The sequence below is a fragment of the Aotus nancymaae genome, unplaced genomic scaffold, assembly GCF_030222135.1.
Source record: "Aotus nancymaae isolate 86718 unplaced genomic scaffold, 86718_ANA_hifiasm-v0.15.2.pri h1tg000021l, whole genome shotgun sequence".
Lineage (NCBI taxonomy): Eukaryota > Metazoa > Chordata > Mammalia > Primates > Aotidae > Aotus > Aotus nancymaae.
Genome location: NW_026988433.1, coordinates 30,289,941 through 30,305,849, shown reverse-complemented (window position 1 = coordinate 30,305,849; position 15,909 = coordinate 30,289,941). Strand labels below are relative to the sequence as shown.

General features: G+C 35.3%; 1 long non-coding RNA gene across 1 annotated transcript in view; it reads right to left on the bottom strand.

Moving 5' to 3' along the window:
* LOC135276228 (uncharacterized) overlaps positions 1 to 15,645 on the bottom strand; it is a 72,871-nt gene extending 57,226 nt beyond the window's left edge. Inside the window, exons 1-2 of the long non-coding RNA XR_010343773.1 lie at positions 15,333 to 15,645; positions 772 to 832 (exon numbers count right to left, since the gene is read on the bottom strand). This is a non-coding gene — a long non-coding RNA (uncharacterized LOC135276228). The remainder of the gene's footprint in view (positions 1 to 771; positions 833 to 15,332) is intronic.
* Positions 15,646 to 15,909: the final 264 nt, after the last annotated feature.

Genomic DNA, 15,909 nt, shown 5'->3' with positions numbered 1-15,909 from the left:
TTGTTTTTCTGTAATCACCTAGAGCAGTGCTACTCGAATGTGGTTCAGACTAGTGCTAGTCTTGGGACTTCTTGCCATTAGTCAGCATGCTCCCTCTCCCTCCTTTAAAGGTGAGACATGTACAGAAATTGAGAGTGTTTATCTGGCCCCACTCTTCACTGGTACAGTTTAGAAGTAAGTGTACTTATCACTGACTAATAACAAGCAGCTTATAGATTGTACCTGTTGGTAGACCACACTTTGAGTAGCACCGCCCTAGGGGATCATCCTCATCTTTATTCTTTAAACTGGCTAACTGGAACCATACAAAGGGATATGACAGAAAATTCTTTAGGAGGTAACAATTAAAGTGAACCAATATGAAATTAACAAGATAGAATGAAATGGAATATGATTTAAAGAAAACATTAAAAAATAAAAGAGAATGAGATGAAAAAGGAAATGATGGGATAAAGATGTTGAAATTCACATTGGAGACAGTAGAAAGCATGATCAGTACTGTACAAAATCCTGTAAGTGGAGTAAAAGATAAATCTGAGCTTCTCTAGAGTGCAGGGAGGAAAAATTCAAAGAAATGTAAAAATTGAAAGAGAAGATGACAGATATGGAAGCTAACAACAGAGAACCAAAAAAACAAAAACAAATAAATCATTCTCCTTAAAAAGGAAAAAGAAAACAGTATAAATAGAATCAAATCATTAATTAAAAATACAAGACGAAACAATCTTAACTAAGATGAAGTGAGACATATTTAAAATATAAGGGACTTACCCCATTCCAGAAGAAAATCAGTGAAAAGAGAATTAAATTTACGTTCATCCAGGCAAGATTTCTGGAGTAAGAGGATAAAGAAAATTTTAATAAAAATACAGACAGAAAAAACAATAAGAAAAATCTAGGCTCATTCTTCTTCATATTGATAAATTCAACGTTTACAGAGTTTTGAGATAAAAAAAAAATAGGAGCCAAGAATTTTATGTACAACCAAGTTATTTTACTCTTTCATGTAGGAAAGTATTAAAACATTATTGAACTGATATTTTTTCTGCAAATATAACCATACTTATTAAATGTCAGTACTTTAGATACAACAATTAACAAAACAGACACATATACACTGAGAAAATAGGTTAATCACGTACTCTTCTTAAACATTTTTATTTGAATCTGTTCTTTAACCTACTGAAAAATGAAGCAAAACAAAATGATCCAGCCTAGTAAAGTAACAGTATAAAAGTTTTGGGTATAAGAATTAAAGCCAGTGAAAGTAGAAAGTAGAGAAGACCAAATTACTATAAGTATGGTTATAGGATTTCAATCTTTTTCTTGGTTGAAAACAAAATAAACAGTATTATTATAAATTATTTGGATTTAAAGTCCAAGATTACATCAACAAAGACCATAAAATGAGGGAAGGATGGGAGAAAATTAGGGAATTTAATAGATACTTTCGGATTCTTAATCAAGATAAGTCACTAAAATTTAAAAAATAATTTTGAAAATCTTACAAGTAGCAATTTATATATTTAATAACAGGAAAGCTCCAAACTAATATAGTTATAATATAGTACAAGATGACAGATATTAGATTTAACTAAAAGCATCCATGGAATCTATTTAACATACCTTGAAAGTTTAAAAGCAAAATTATGAACAGTGGAAGATGTTGTTAATTTAATGATAAAACAGGTATTTTAATATTAACATCAAAGCAAATTTTTTCCCCTTTAAAAAAACCTTTTATTTTAAGTTTAGAGGTACATGTGCAGGTTTGGTTATATGGGTAAACTTGTGTCATGAGGGTTTGTTGTGCAGATTACTTCGTCACCCAGGTATTAAACCTAGTACCCATTAATTACGTTTCCTGATTCTCTTCCTCCTCCCACCCTCCCACCTTCACTAGGCTTCAGTGTGTGTTGTTCCTCTCATGTGTCCATATGTTCTCATTATTTTAGCTCCCACTTATAAGTGAGAACATGTGGTATTTGGTTTTCTGTTCCTGTGTTAGTTTGCTAAGGATAATGGCTTCCAGCTCCATCCATGTTCCTGCAAAGAAAATGACCTCATTTTTTTTTATGGCTGCATAGTATACCATGGCATATATGTACTACATTTTCTTTATCCAGTCCACTGCTGATAGGTTGATTTCATGTCTTTGCTTTTGTGAATAGTGCTGCAATGAAATATGCATACATGTGTCTTTATAATAGAATGACTTATATTCCTTTGTGTATATACTCATTAATGGGATTGCTGAGTCAAATGGTATTTCGGTCTGTAGGTCTTTGAGGAATCACCACACTGCCTTTCAAAATGGTTGAAATAATTTACACTCCCACCAACAGTATAAAAGCATTCCTTTTTCTCCACAACCTCTCTAGCATCTGTTATTATTTTTTGACTTAATAATAGCGATTCTGACTGGTGTGAGATGATATCTCATTGTGGTTTTGATTTGCATTTCTCTAATGATCAGTGATGCTGAGCTTTTTTTCATATGATTCTTTGCTGCATTTATGTCTTCTTTTGAAAAGTGTCTATTCATACTCTTTGCCCACTTTTTAATGAGGTTGTTTACTTTTTCTTGTAAATTTGTTTAAGTTCCGTATACGTGCTGAATATTATATTTTTGTCAGATGGATAGTTTGCGAAAATTTTCTACCATTCTGTAGGTTGTCTGTTTACTCTGTTGATAGTTTCTTTTGCTGTGCAGAAGCTCTTTAGATCCCATTTGTCAACTTTGCTTTTGTTGCAATTGCTTTTGGCATCTTTGTCATAAAATCTTTGCCTGTGCCTCTGTCCCGAATGGTATTGCTGAGGTTGTCTCCCAGGTCAGTATCAGCCTGATACCAAAACCTGGCAGAGATGCAACAAGAAAAGAAAATTTAAGGTCAATATCCTTGATGCACATTGATGCAAAAATCCTCAACAAAATACTGGCAAATTGAATCTAACTGCAAATCAAAAAGCTTATCCACCATGATCAATCAGATTTAAAATTTGTTCAACATATGCAAATCAATAAATGTGATTTATCACATAAACAGAACCAATGACAAAAAGCACAGGATTATCTTAATAGATGCAGAAAGAAAGGGCTTTTGATAAAATTCAACATCCATTCATGTTAAAAACTCTCAATAAACTAGGTACTGAAAGAGCATACCTCAAAATAATAAGAGCCATACATGACAAACCCACAGTTAACATCATACTGAATGGGTATAAGCTGGAAGCATTCCCTTGAAAATCTGGAATACTCTCTTTCACCATTCCTGTTCAACATAGTATTAGAAGTCCTAGCCAGGGCACTCAGGCAAGAGAAAGAAATAAAGACATCCAAATAGGAAGAGATGAAGTCAAACTATCCCTGTCTGCAGACGACATGATCCTATATTTAGAAAAATCCATATAGTCTCAGCCCAAAGCTTCTTAAGCTGATAAATACTTTCAGTAAAGTCTCAGGATACAAAATCAGTGTTCAAACTTCACTAGTATTTCTATACACCAATCAAGCCCAGAGCCAAATCAGGAACAAACTCTCATCCACTATAGCCACAAAAACAATATATTACCTAGGAATACAGCTAATTAGGGAGGTGAAAGATCTCTACAAGGAGAACTACAAATCACTGCTCAAAAAATCAGAGATGACACAAATGGAAAACCATTTGATGCTCATGGATAGGAAGAATCAATATCATTAAAATGTCCATACTGCCCAAAGAAACTTATAGGTTCAATGCTATTTTTTATTAAACTACCATTGAGATTCTTCACAGAACTAGAAAAAACTATTTTGAAATTCATATGGAATCAAAAAGCACTTGAATGGCCAGGGCAATCCTAAGAAAAAAGAACAGAGCATGTCACACTACTCAGCTTCAAACTATACTGCAGGGCTACAATAACCAAACCAGCATGGTACCGGCACAAAAACAGGCACACAGACCAATGGAACAGAAAAGAAATAAGACCACACACCTTCAACCATCTGATCTTGGACAAACCTGGCAAATACAAGCAATGGGGAAATGATTCCCTCTTCAATAAATGGTGCTGGGAAGCCAGTTATCTGGCTAGCTATATGCAGAAGATTGAAATTGGACCCCTTCCTTATATCATATACAAAAATTAACTCAAGATGGATTAAAGACTTAAATGTAAAACTCAAAGAAAAATTTAAGGAAAAATATTTCATATAACAAATTATTTTTGAAACTCGAGATATAACTACTGTGAACCTTATCTTGCTGAATACTATCATATTGAACTAGACAAGGCAGTGACAATTAGAAGTACAAATAAAATTGAATAAGCATGTACTGAAATCTTTTCTTCTTGCCCAGGCCCAGGAAAATAAGATAAAAGACGTATTTAAATAGTGAAGTAATAAAAGTTACATTTTAAAACAGAAAGATAATTTTTATTTACTCAAAGACTAATCCATAGACAAAAATGGAGAGTGGAAATCTCAGAAACAAGTTACAACAGTTTCACAATAAGCCATGGATAGGCAGGGACCCAAAATGGAAAGCCATAAGCCATAAGGAAGATACTATAGCTGAGGACACAGGGATCAGAATTCTGTTGCAGAAGATGAATTCACAAGCAAACATCAGTAAACCCATGAGAAATAACTACCACGCAATGGGGTCACAACAAGGCCAAGAAATAGAAAACTTTTTATCTTAGGAAATAGCATTAGTAAACCAATCAGACAAGGACCTTATTTGGTTAGTTACTTAATACAACCACTAGTCTTCACAAAATAGTTTCTAATACTTTGTGCATGAGCTAATACCATCTTGCACTGTTACTTTTCTATATATACATAAGCATTTTATCCAAGTGCAAATATTAAAAGAACGGTAACTTAAGCAATCGCCTATACAAAGGTAAATAAATGATAGGTTATTTTTCTTCTTGAATCACTTTTGCTGCCTAGAAAATTGCAATTACATATCAGATTAACATTGCTGATCTATAGAATATACTTTGAACTATGAGGCAGGGCAACTTCCTATAAGAGAGAGCTTATATGTAAACCTGAATATTTTGAATGATTTTTTTTTTAGCTTCCATGGATAGGAAAGACAAAAAAAAATCCAGCCTTCAAAGACCCTAGAAAGTTATTTTTCTAACCAATAAAAAAAATCATTTAGTAATTCTAAGCTATTTCTTCTTGGCTCCTTATTGGAGCATTGTTGAATGGACAGATAAACTAAATATTGAAGTGAAGCTATGTTTGTTATGGGATTATGGATTAAACCAGTTGTTTTTAAAAACCTGCCAGGAAAAAATAAGAGGCTTAGTACATGGCTGATGAAATAATCTGCACAACAAGCCTCCATGACAGGAGTTTGCCTATATAACAAACCCACATGTGCACTCCTAAATCTAAAATAAAAGTGAAAAAATCTTCCAGGTAACCTGCTCATTTACTTTACATTAAGTTGAGAGACAATTAGAAACCTTATATGTTCTTAAAAAGAACATGCTTAACATTTTCTGGCATTACTTCTGAACTCAGATGAAGCACAAAATCCTGCTAAATGAATGTTCTTTTCTATAAGTTAAGCGTTTGAGAGTTGGTAGCAAAAGCTATCATGGTATAACATTTCCATCATAAAGTAGATACAAATAGAAGAAAATGCTGTTTAAACACCTAATAGATAAGAAATTAACATGAACAATTTAGCTAAAATTAGAAGGTAAGGATACTGCCATTCCAGATTGAATATTTTCAACATTTAAATTTCTTATTTATTTATTTATTTATTTTATTTTTTAATTTTACTTTAGGTTCTGGGGCACATGTACAGGTCATGCAGGGTTATTGCATAGGTGCATACTATATCTGGCATTTCTCCCCGTGTTATCCCTCCCCACCCTTCCCACCCTCTGCTGTCCCTCCCCTAGCCCCCTACCAACTGCCCCCAGTGTGTGATACTCCTCTCCCTGAGTCCACATGTTCTCATTGTTCAACACCCACCTATGAGTGAGAACATGCAATGTTTGGTTTTCTGTTCTTGTGTCAGTTTGCTGAGAATGATGGTTTCCAGATTCATCCAAGTCCCTACAAAGCACATGAACTCATCATTTTTTATGGCTGTGTAGTATTCCATGGTTTATATGTGCCACATTTTCTTTGTCCAGTCTATCGTTGATGGGCATTTGGGTTGGTTCCAAGTCTTTGCTATTGTAAACAGGGCTGCAATGAACATACATGTGCATGTGTCTTTATAGTAGAATGATTTATAGTTCTTTGGGTATATACCTAGTAATGGTATTGCTGGGTCAAATGGAATTTCTATTTCTAGATCCTTGAGAAATCGTCACACTGTCTTCCATAATGGTTGAACTAATTTACACTCCCACCAACTGTATAAGTGTGTTCCTATTTCTCCATATCCTCTCCAGCATCTGTTGTCTCCAGATTTTTTAATGATCATCATTCTATCTGGTGTGAGATGGTATCTCAGTGTGGTTTTGATTTGCATTTCTCTAATGCCAGTGATGATGAGCATTTTTTCATATGTTTGTTGGCCTCATATATGTCTTCTTTTGAAAAGTGTCTGTTTATATCCTTCTACCACTTTTGAATGGGGTTGTTTTTTTCTTGTATATCTGTTTTAGTTCTTTGTAGATTCTGGATATTAGCCCTTTGTCAGATGGGTAGACTGCAAAAATTTTTTCCCATTCTGTTGGTTGCCAGTTTGCTCTAATGATGGTTTCTTTTGCTGTATGGAAGCTCTGAATTTTAATTAGATCCCATTTGTCTATCTTGGCTTTTATTGTCATTGCTTTTGGTGTTTTAGTTATGAAGTCCTTGGTTATGCCTATGTCCTGGATGGTTTTCCCTATGTTTTCTTCTAGTGTTTTTATGCTGTTAGGTTTTATGTTTAAATCTTTAATCCATCTGGAGTTAATTTTAGTGTAAGGTGACAGGAAGAGGTCCAGTTTCTGCTTTCTGCACATTGCCAGCCAGTTTTCCCAACACCATTTCCCCATTGCTTATTTTTGTCAGGTTTGTCAAAGATCAGATGGTTGTAGATGTGTGGTGTTGCTTCTGAGGCCTCTGTTCTGTTCCATTGGTCTATGTCTCTGTTTTGGTACCAGTACCATGCTGTTTTGATTACTGTAGTCTTGTAGTATAGTTTGAAGTCTGGCAGTGTGATGCCTCTGACTTTGTTCTTTTTGCTATGTGGGCTCTCTTGTGATTCCATGTGAAGTTTAAAGTGGTTTTTTCCAGTTCAGTGAAGAAGGTCATTGGTAGCTTGATGGGAATAGTGTTCAATGTATAAATTACTTTGGGCAGTGTGGCCATTTTCACAATATTGATTCTTCCTAACCATGAGCATGGAATGTTTTTCCATCTGTTTGTGGCCTCTCTTATTTCATTGAGCAGTGGTTTTTAGTTCTCCTTGAAAAGGTCCTTTACATCCTTTGTTAGTTGTATTTCTAGGTATTTTATTCTCTTTGTAGCAATTGTGAATGGGAGTTTGCTCTTGATTTGGCTCTCTGTTTGTCTGTTATTGGTATACAGGAATGCTTGTGATTTCTGCACATTGATTAGTAGGGTGGTGCAGTGGAAGCATGCTGAGCCCACAACATTTAAATTTCATACTTTAAAAATGGACGGTAATGCAGCCTGTTTTCATGTAATTCCATTTTAAATTTGGTCCCCAAATTACATATTTAATGTAAGAGTGACTGGGTGATCACTCATACATTATTGAAATACTGTGGAAAATAAATCAGAATTGGTTAAATTTATTATACTTAACCATCACAAAACATCAGTGAAAATAAAGAAATCATAGAAATGGAACCAAATTGAAGTAAGAAAGAATAGGAAGGTGTACCAGAACTAGCTGAAGATGAAGTGGACAAATAGATTCAAGAAAAATTCAAACTTGCAATGTTCTAATACGACAGAAAGAATAAACCTCTTGTTTTGTCCACACTAACACTTTCCTAAAGATGAAGACATTTCCTTTTTCTAGTGTTTGTGAGAGTCTGTCTTTAATAGACAGTACTGAGCAGGCACTTTAGTGACAACATAAAAGTTATAGTGGTTATAAAAAGTGGCAAATTACCAGCTATAAATTAATACCAATAACCAAATCTGTATTATTGGCCAGACTGCTAGACAGGATATGTATATTTACAAAACTAATTTTTAAAAATGTTAACTGCTTCATTTAAAAAAAAAAATGAAATTTACTAGTATGAAGATTCATGTAAGCAGAGTTTCTGCTGAATGAAGCAGCATAGATTATTATTAGATTGCAATAGAAATATTTGCTGACCTATCCTTCAGTGATATATAAAGGAAATCTATGTTTCCTATATAAAGGAAAACTATGTTATTGGTACTTTACCAACTGGAATTTTTGAACACCCAATGCAAATGTTGATTCCACTAGACCACCGTACACTAAGTGACCACGCAACAGAATACTAGACCACCGTGGGATTAAAAATAGCTGTGTTCAGGGTGGTTAGACAGAAGAATGGAAGGGAAACAAGAATTAACTCTTAATCAACAACAACTTTTCCACTCACCCACTATGCTGGATAAAATAGCTTTTACTGTCAGGTATGGTGGCACATGCCTGTAATCCCAGCATTTTAGGAGGCCACTGCCAGTGGATCGCTTGAGCTCAGGGGTTCCAGACACCCTGGGCAACATGGCGAAACACCATTTCTAGTAAAAATGCTAAAGTTAGCCAGGGGTGTTGGTGCTATGCGCCTCTAGTCCCAGCTACTCAGGAAGCTGAGGCAGGAGGATTGCTTGAGCCTGGGAGATAGAAGCTGCAGTGATCCCAGATCGCACTGCTGCACTCCAGAGTGCAGAGCCAGACTCTATCTTGAAAAAAACAAAAAACAAACAAACAAACAAAATTTTTACTATATCATTACATTATAGAAAGGAAAGTGCAAAGCAAGTAACTTGGTGCAATAGGACCTTTTGGAGCCAAGGGAACATATAGAAAGAAATCATTCCCATCAGTAAAGCACCTCAAGAGAGGACTGAGAAAAGTGAGATGCAAAGAAGTTTTGTTTATATCACCCTTAAGTCATAACTATAGAAAGCTAAAAACACTGCTCTATTCCCTCATATCATTAGGAAGAATGGCAAAAGTATTTTTCTTAGACCAGTTTTTACACATATAAATAACATGGAGAACCAATGACCCATAAGTCACTTTGCTAAAGCAAATTTGGGGAAAAATCTGGGTTAAGTGAATTTAAATAACTGATTAAAGCACTTATTTAAAATACACTAGAACTCTACAAATCACTTTTCTCAATAAATGGATCTTCAAAGAAAAGCTTCTGTCCAAGCAGGAACAATCTCACAGAATCTAAGTCAACATAAAATGAAAGAGTAAATATTTCACACTCCAAATAATTTAGTAAGGTATCGTCAAGCCTCATACTTTCAGTTTAAACTAATTTATGATTTAAAAGGAAAAGAAATTTCAGAAAATGTTAACTTTTTACTGTTGTACATACTAATTTAGAGGGCCTGAGGATTTAATTGTAATTTTTTTAATGATGCAAGGCACTTTTCCTTTTTGGGTTTCATTTAGGATAAAAGCAATTCTACACTTATTTATTGTATTCTATTTAGAACCATTTTGAACAGAGGAAAAGGGGCTGGGAAACTTTGAAAAGAACAAATAAAACTTTGGCTTTTACAAAGAAAAATGGAAAAAAAGAGTTACAAGAAAAGAAAATGCAAAAAAGAAACTCACAAGAAAAGAAATCTAACAGTATCCTTGTATTTAAGCATCTGGTACTATAAAGCAAAATATCTTCCTGTTATCAATAAACCCTTGCTGTTTTTATAGAATAAATAAATTAGAAAAGTAATAGGAAAGGAAACAATAATTGAATCATGTTAAAGATAGTTGTCTAGTGTCATAATTTAAAAATTATTCAGGGATCACTAAGTTTAAAAAAAAAATAAGCAATTGAATTATACTAAAAAATAAATGTGGCAGATTTCTGCATTTTGTTTATGTTTCTATGAAAGGCTTCATCATAAAATTGAACTTTAAAGTTTTTAAAAATATATAATGTATAGAGAAAAGAACTCTAGGAATTTAAGATCCTTAAAGGGGTAAAAGAAAAATTCTTGAAATAAGAACAGGAGCTCATAAAACAGGAACAGGTGAATGTAAACAAATAAATAATAACTTATGAACAACCTGGGGTGAAACATGTATGTATGTCCATGTGTATGTACATGTATATGTATATGTGTATACATACATGTGTATATGTACATATGTGCTTGTCTATAAAAATTCATTAGGCATAGTAAACAACATACTTTACTGGGTAGAGTTGAAGAGCAAACCAGTGAGCCAGAAACCTAACCAGAGGATTTTTTTTCAAAACACAGCATGATATTTTTTTTTGTTTTTTTGTGATGGGGTCTCTCTGTCACCCAGGCTGGAGTGAAGTGGCACAATCTCAGCTTGCTGCAACCTCTGCCTCCCAGGTTTACGCAATTCTCCTGCCTCAGCCTCCCAAGTAGCTGGGACTACAGGCGCTCACCACCACACCCGGCCAATTTTTTGTATTTTTAGTAGGGAAGGGGTTTCACCATGTTAGCCAGGATGGTCCTGATCTCCTGACCTTGTGATCCACCTGCCTTGGCCTCCCAAAGTGCTGGGATTATAGTCGTGAGTCATTGCACCCGGCCCACAGTATGAAGTATTAATAAAATAGAGGTCGAAAGGAAGAAAGAAAAGTTGAGACATGGAAACTAGATCCAAAAGTTCCAGTACTTACCTAATAAAAGAATCATAAAGACAGAATAGTTAAAATGGAAGAGAGATAATGTTTAAAGAGTCCACCAAATAAAATCTCATATAAGCAAACAAAACAATCCTTAGATTGTCATGCACTTTTAGAATGAAAAAAGTAGAAAATTGATTCCTAAAAGCTACAAGGGAGACTGATGAGATTATCTCCAAAGGAATGAGTATCAGCTTAAAATTTTTTTAATTAAAAATATTAAAAACAGGAAGTCAATATAAAATATTTTCAAAATACTTGAGGAAAAACTGCCATTAAATCTGGAATTTGGTATCCAGGCAAACTTTCATTCAATTGTAAGGATGAAGTAAAGACATTTTCAAACAAACGAGAAGCACAAAGTTTACCAATCCCTCTCAGGAGGAGGAGGAAAGCTATAATATAGTCTAACAAGAAGAAAAATGAATCTAAGAAAATATAAGAATCAATGATGAACAAAGGAAACCATCTAAATACTAACTGTATTTATAAAAACCCATTTCACAAAATTATTAAGTTATAACTAAGACTACACTGAGATTTTAGGAATATGTAGGGTAGCTAAAAGCAGTAACTACATGTTAAGCTTCTTGTCATATTTGGGCTGTGGCCCAATAGAAATACCAACTAATTCTACATTATTTTGAAAAGAGAAACAGAATGTATAACTTTAAAGCAGTAGAGGGAAAATGGAACAAAAAAAATGTGCACAATCTATCCAAATGCTCAAGGGAAGGAAGCAATGTTATGGCAAGAGAAAAACATAAATTAAAATTATAGGAGTAAATGTACAACTATCAACACTAAAGCATATAGGATCAAATACCAACTAAAGGACTCTAAATTCAATAAACAGGAATAATGCAGCTTTTAGTCAAAAAGACAAGGAATAGGTGCAAAAGATGATTACGTATCATGCCCAAAGGGAGGCCTCTTCAAGACTGACATTATAAAACCACGTTCACTGTCTGCAGTAACATAAAACTAAAAGTTAACCATATAGAAACTAAATAATCAGAATATTTTAAGGAAAATATAAGTTGTCAAAATGAACTCAACAACATAGACCAATAAACTAAAACAAATTCAAACAGAAGCCAGAAATACTTCTTAAGGAAAGGCACAAGGCCCAGATGACTTTATGGTGAGTTCCAGCAAAACTTTAAGGAACAGATAATTCCCATCTTCTTCAGATTGTTCCAAACAATATAAAAAGGTGGGAAGCCAGCCAACATATTTTGTAAGGCTAGCTTAACAATGATATCAAAACTAGACCATGTTCGTAAGTGAGATTTGATCCATAATTTTCTTTTAGTTTTTGTTGCTGACATGAATGGAAATTTTCTTTATATTATTTGTACCAATTGGTTACTGCAGCTTCACATACAATTTTAATGGGGTTTGATAGAAAAGAACTTTGTCCTTGGAGGGATTTACTCGATTTCATGTTAGTTTCAATAGTTCTCTCATAACTTCATGTTTATAGTAATATACATAGTGTAGACATACACTCTGATTTATGAAAACGTATTTGAACAACAACAGAAAGATGAGAAACAGTCTCTAAGATCTCAACCATTATACATCAAAATTCTCTTTCATCTTTCTACATTTTACAGATACCTTCCATATGTAAGCCATGGAGAGCTATACAGACGTTCGTCATTACAAAATGGTCACCTGCTGTGACAGGCTTGGAAACCAGTTCTGTCTATAATCCCAAAGGAACATGTCTTCTTTTTGTAGTTCTTTCTCCTCTACTAATACTTGCTGGAAGAAGAACTGATACTTGAGTTGCCATGTTTACTGCTCATGAGTTACTGGAAGATTGAAGTGGCTATGGCCAGGGACACACACATTCTTGGAGCTGCCACACCTTTTCTTGCCACTGACTGGCATTTACTTTCCTACAGACTTGGTATTGTAAATGGTGAAGCAGCGCTCCACTTCTGTGTAGCACCAGTCCTGGATCCAAATTTCAACTCAATTGTTTTCTAGTTGTGTGATCTCAGGCAGGTTAATTGACTTCCCTGGACCTTAAGCTCCCTATTTTTGAGATGAGATTATTAAGACTATTATCACAGGGTTGTTAGGGAGAATATATTACATAATACATGCAAAATTATTTAGCACATCTTCTGTTACATGTATCTTGTACTCTGTATATGTTGGTTCCTTTTGCCTTAAAAAATTTATAGACAAGCTTGGATGTAGGTCACCTAATCAGTGTCCTTTTGAAAAATTTGTTTTGCAGCAGATCTGATGTTTTTTCTCAAGATTTCCAGGTTTCAAATTGGTCATATATTGAGGGCCAGTTACCTGGACAATGGGGGAAATGGCAGTTGATAATTATGATCTTGGTTTCTAAGTTGGTAGGAGACTAATATTAATCCCCAAATTGTATGTGATATATGTTCATCTGGCCGTAATTGTATAGTCTTCTTGAAAGCATTGACCAACAATGCTAATTTAACACATATTTCTTCTGGGGAGTATTTTTGAGCTAGTGGGGTTGCCGATTTATTAATTAACTCAGGACACTTTCTTCAGAGCAGAAATAGAAACAGGAAACTCATGAAAAGTTACAGGTATATATTTTCATTTTTTATCAGGTGAACAATTTAGTGTAAAGATTATCAGAGCATGCATTGGTCTTTGAAAAACATAGTGCCTGTGTTGGTTGGCTGGAAAATGATAGTGCATGTTACTCAGTTATATGTAATTCAAAGCAGAGTGAGATACTAACAGTAGGAGATAATAAAGCTATTTTCAGAAAACAGATTCAATTTAAATAAATACATAAATATGTTATCTTTCACAGTGAAATATATTTATGAAAGAATTATTTCTCCTACTCTGTCAACCTCCTTCAAAATCAAAGCATAGATTACAGGTGCCTTGTTTTTTTGTTTTGTTTTGTCTATTTGTTTGTTGTTCAGAGAAAATAAGTTTGCAAACCCCAAGAAATTCAAAAGTGGTACATCTTTAGAAGCAAGATGAAAGAATCGTCAGCATTGCTTAAGCTTGCTTTGTAGAATGATTTTTATTGTTCACAGAGAAGATTATTTCATTCTTGCTTGTGTTCTTCAGTTGTTTGCTTATTTCATCATAGTCATTTGATGGACAAAGTCATATGTACAATTATTATGTATCAATAACATATAAAGAACACAAAAAATAAAAAAATTGTTTTGAATTTCAACCAATTGATTAACAAGTGAATTTTAGAATTATAAACAATGATAAGTTTATCACAAAGCACCTAACAAAGTAGGAAATTTTCCCTGACCTCTTCATGGGTGAAACTGGAGTGCTCGGGCACTAGAAATAGCCATCAGCCACTTCAGTGCTGGCAGGGGCAGACACTACTCACTTGTCCTGCTGTGTTCTACCCCTCACAGGAGGAGGAGCACAGGTGAGCTGGTGCAGGAGCTGGGGCTAGTGGTTTTGGACACCAGCAGGAGCAAAACTCTTGCGGCCCCATGGCAGTGTCTAGGGGGATTCCTGCGATCCCTGAAGCCCCAGGAAGTGTCACAGTCAGCACTCTTTTAGCTTTGCCATCTGTGGATGGCTTAGGTGTTAACAGCTCAGTGGAAGGTCAATGTGACAGCCTTTTGCACCTGCATCTGGGTTCTTATCCGGCATCCAGGAGGAATGAGGTTGCATGAAAAAATTGGAGATGGTAAATGTGGGGGATTTTATTGCCGATGAAACTGGCTCTCAGTAGGAAGGGGAGGTAAAAAGGAAATGAAGTGGGAAGATAATCTTCCCCCGGAGTCTGGCCCCAAAGCAACACCATGAAGCTGTCCCTCTGAAGTCAACCCACTTCTCTCTGATATCCAACCGTAGTCTCCAATGTCCAACTGTTTCTTCTCTCTCTGTTGGCTGAGACTGGAGTTTTTATAGGCACAGGATGGAGGGCAGGGTGGGCCATGGGTAGTTTTGGAAAAGGCAACATTTGAGTGGGAAAACAGGAAACAGGAAAACACTTCTCACTTTGAACCACCATTCCAGGCTTGAGGGTGGGGATCCACCCTCTTCTCCCCAGAATTTCCCTGCCTCCTCCCTGTCATTTCCCCCCTCTGAAGATACACATCTAACTGCGGTTAGAATACAGATAATGATAGGTCTTAGCTACTTCTTGCTGCCAGGGGGCATTGTTTTGGGGAGAATGGGAGTCAGATTTCTCCCAAATGTCTACCTAAGGGTCCCTGGCAAAAGGGAGCCATCATCCTAGGCTTCAGTTGCCTGACTGTTTGGAGTTTGATGGCTTATGGGTGAGAAGAAATAAGTTTTACAGGATTAAATATGCATGGATCAAATATGTGTATTTTACAAACAGGAGTGAAAAGGAGAGAATCAAGTGCCAAAGATTACAAAAATAAGTGAAATATACTAACCATTCTGAAAACAGCGTTGTATCCCATGGTATAGAACAGAACAAAACTGAAAACAGCAAGCATAGCCAAGACTATAAAGAAAGTATCCATGGAAGGTTAACTATTAACACTTACCTTTTGTGACTTTTAGCTTGAAGTCCCCCATCTCTTCACATTGGAACTTTGGGTGCTCTTCTGGGTTGATAGAGGTAACTCTGTCAACTTCTCAGGCCTTTTTTTGGGTATAATGAACTTAAGAATCTATTTCAGTGACCTACTGTAAAAGACCATGGCGACCACTCTCAGGAGGTTCTCTAAAGTACTATCTGGTCCCAGGGCCTTTTTCTGCAGTTTCCTCCTGATATCAAGGGCTTCCTGCGTAATACATTTATCTTTTAGGATTAGTTATCCCTCAGCTGAAGCAGGAGATAGAGAGATGTGCTTTATGAAGGCCTCTCTTAGCCTCTTCAGGAAGGCAGTGGGATTCTCATCAAATCCCTGGGCTGTCATGGATAGCTTGGTATAATTGAGAGGCTTAGTTATAATCCTATGTAAGCTCTCCATTTTGCACACCTGAAAGTATCTCCTCTTTCATTCTCCATTTTATCATTGGGATCTCACACAGGCTCATTCAATAGTACTGCTTCACTTCCAGTTGGATAAAGTTCGACCCTTTCCCTGACACTTTATGTGATACAAAGCTCATCCTTTA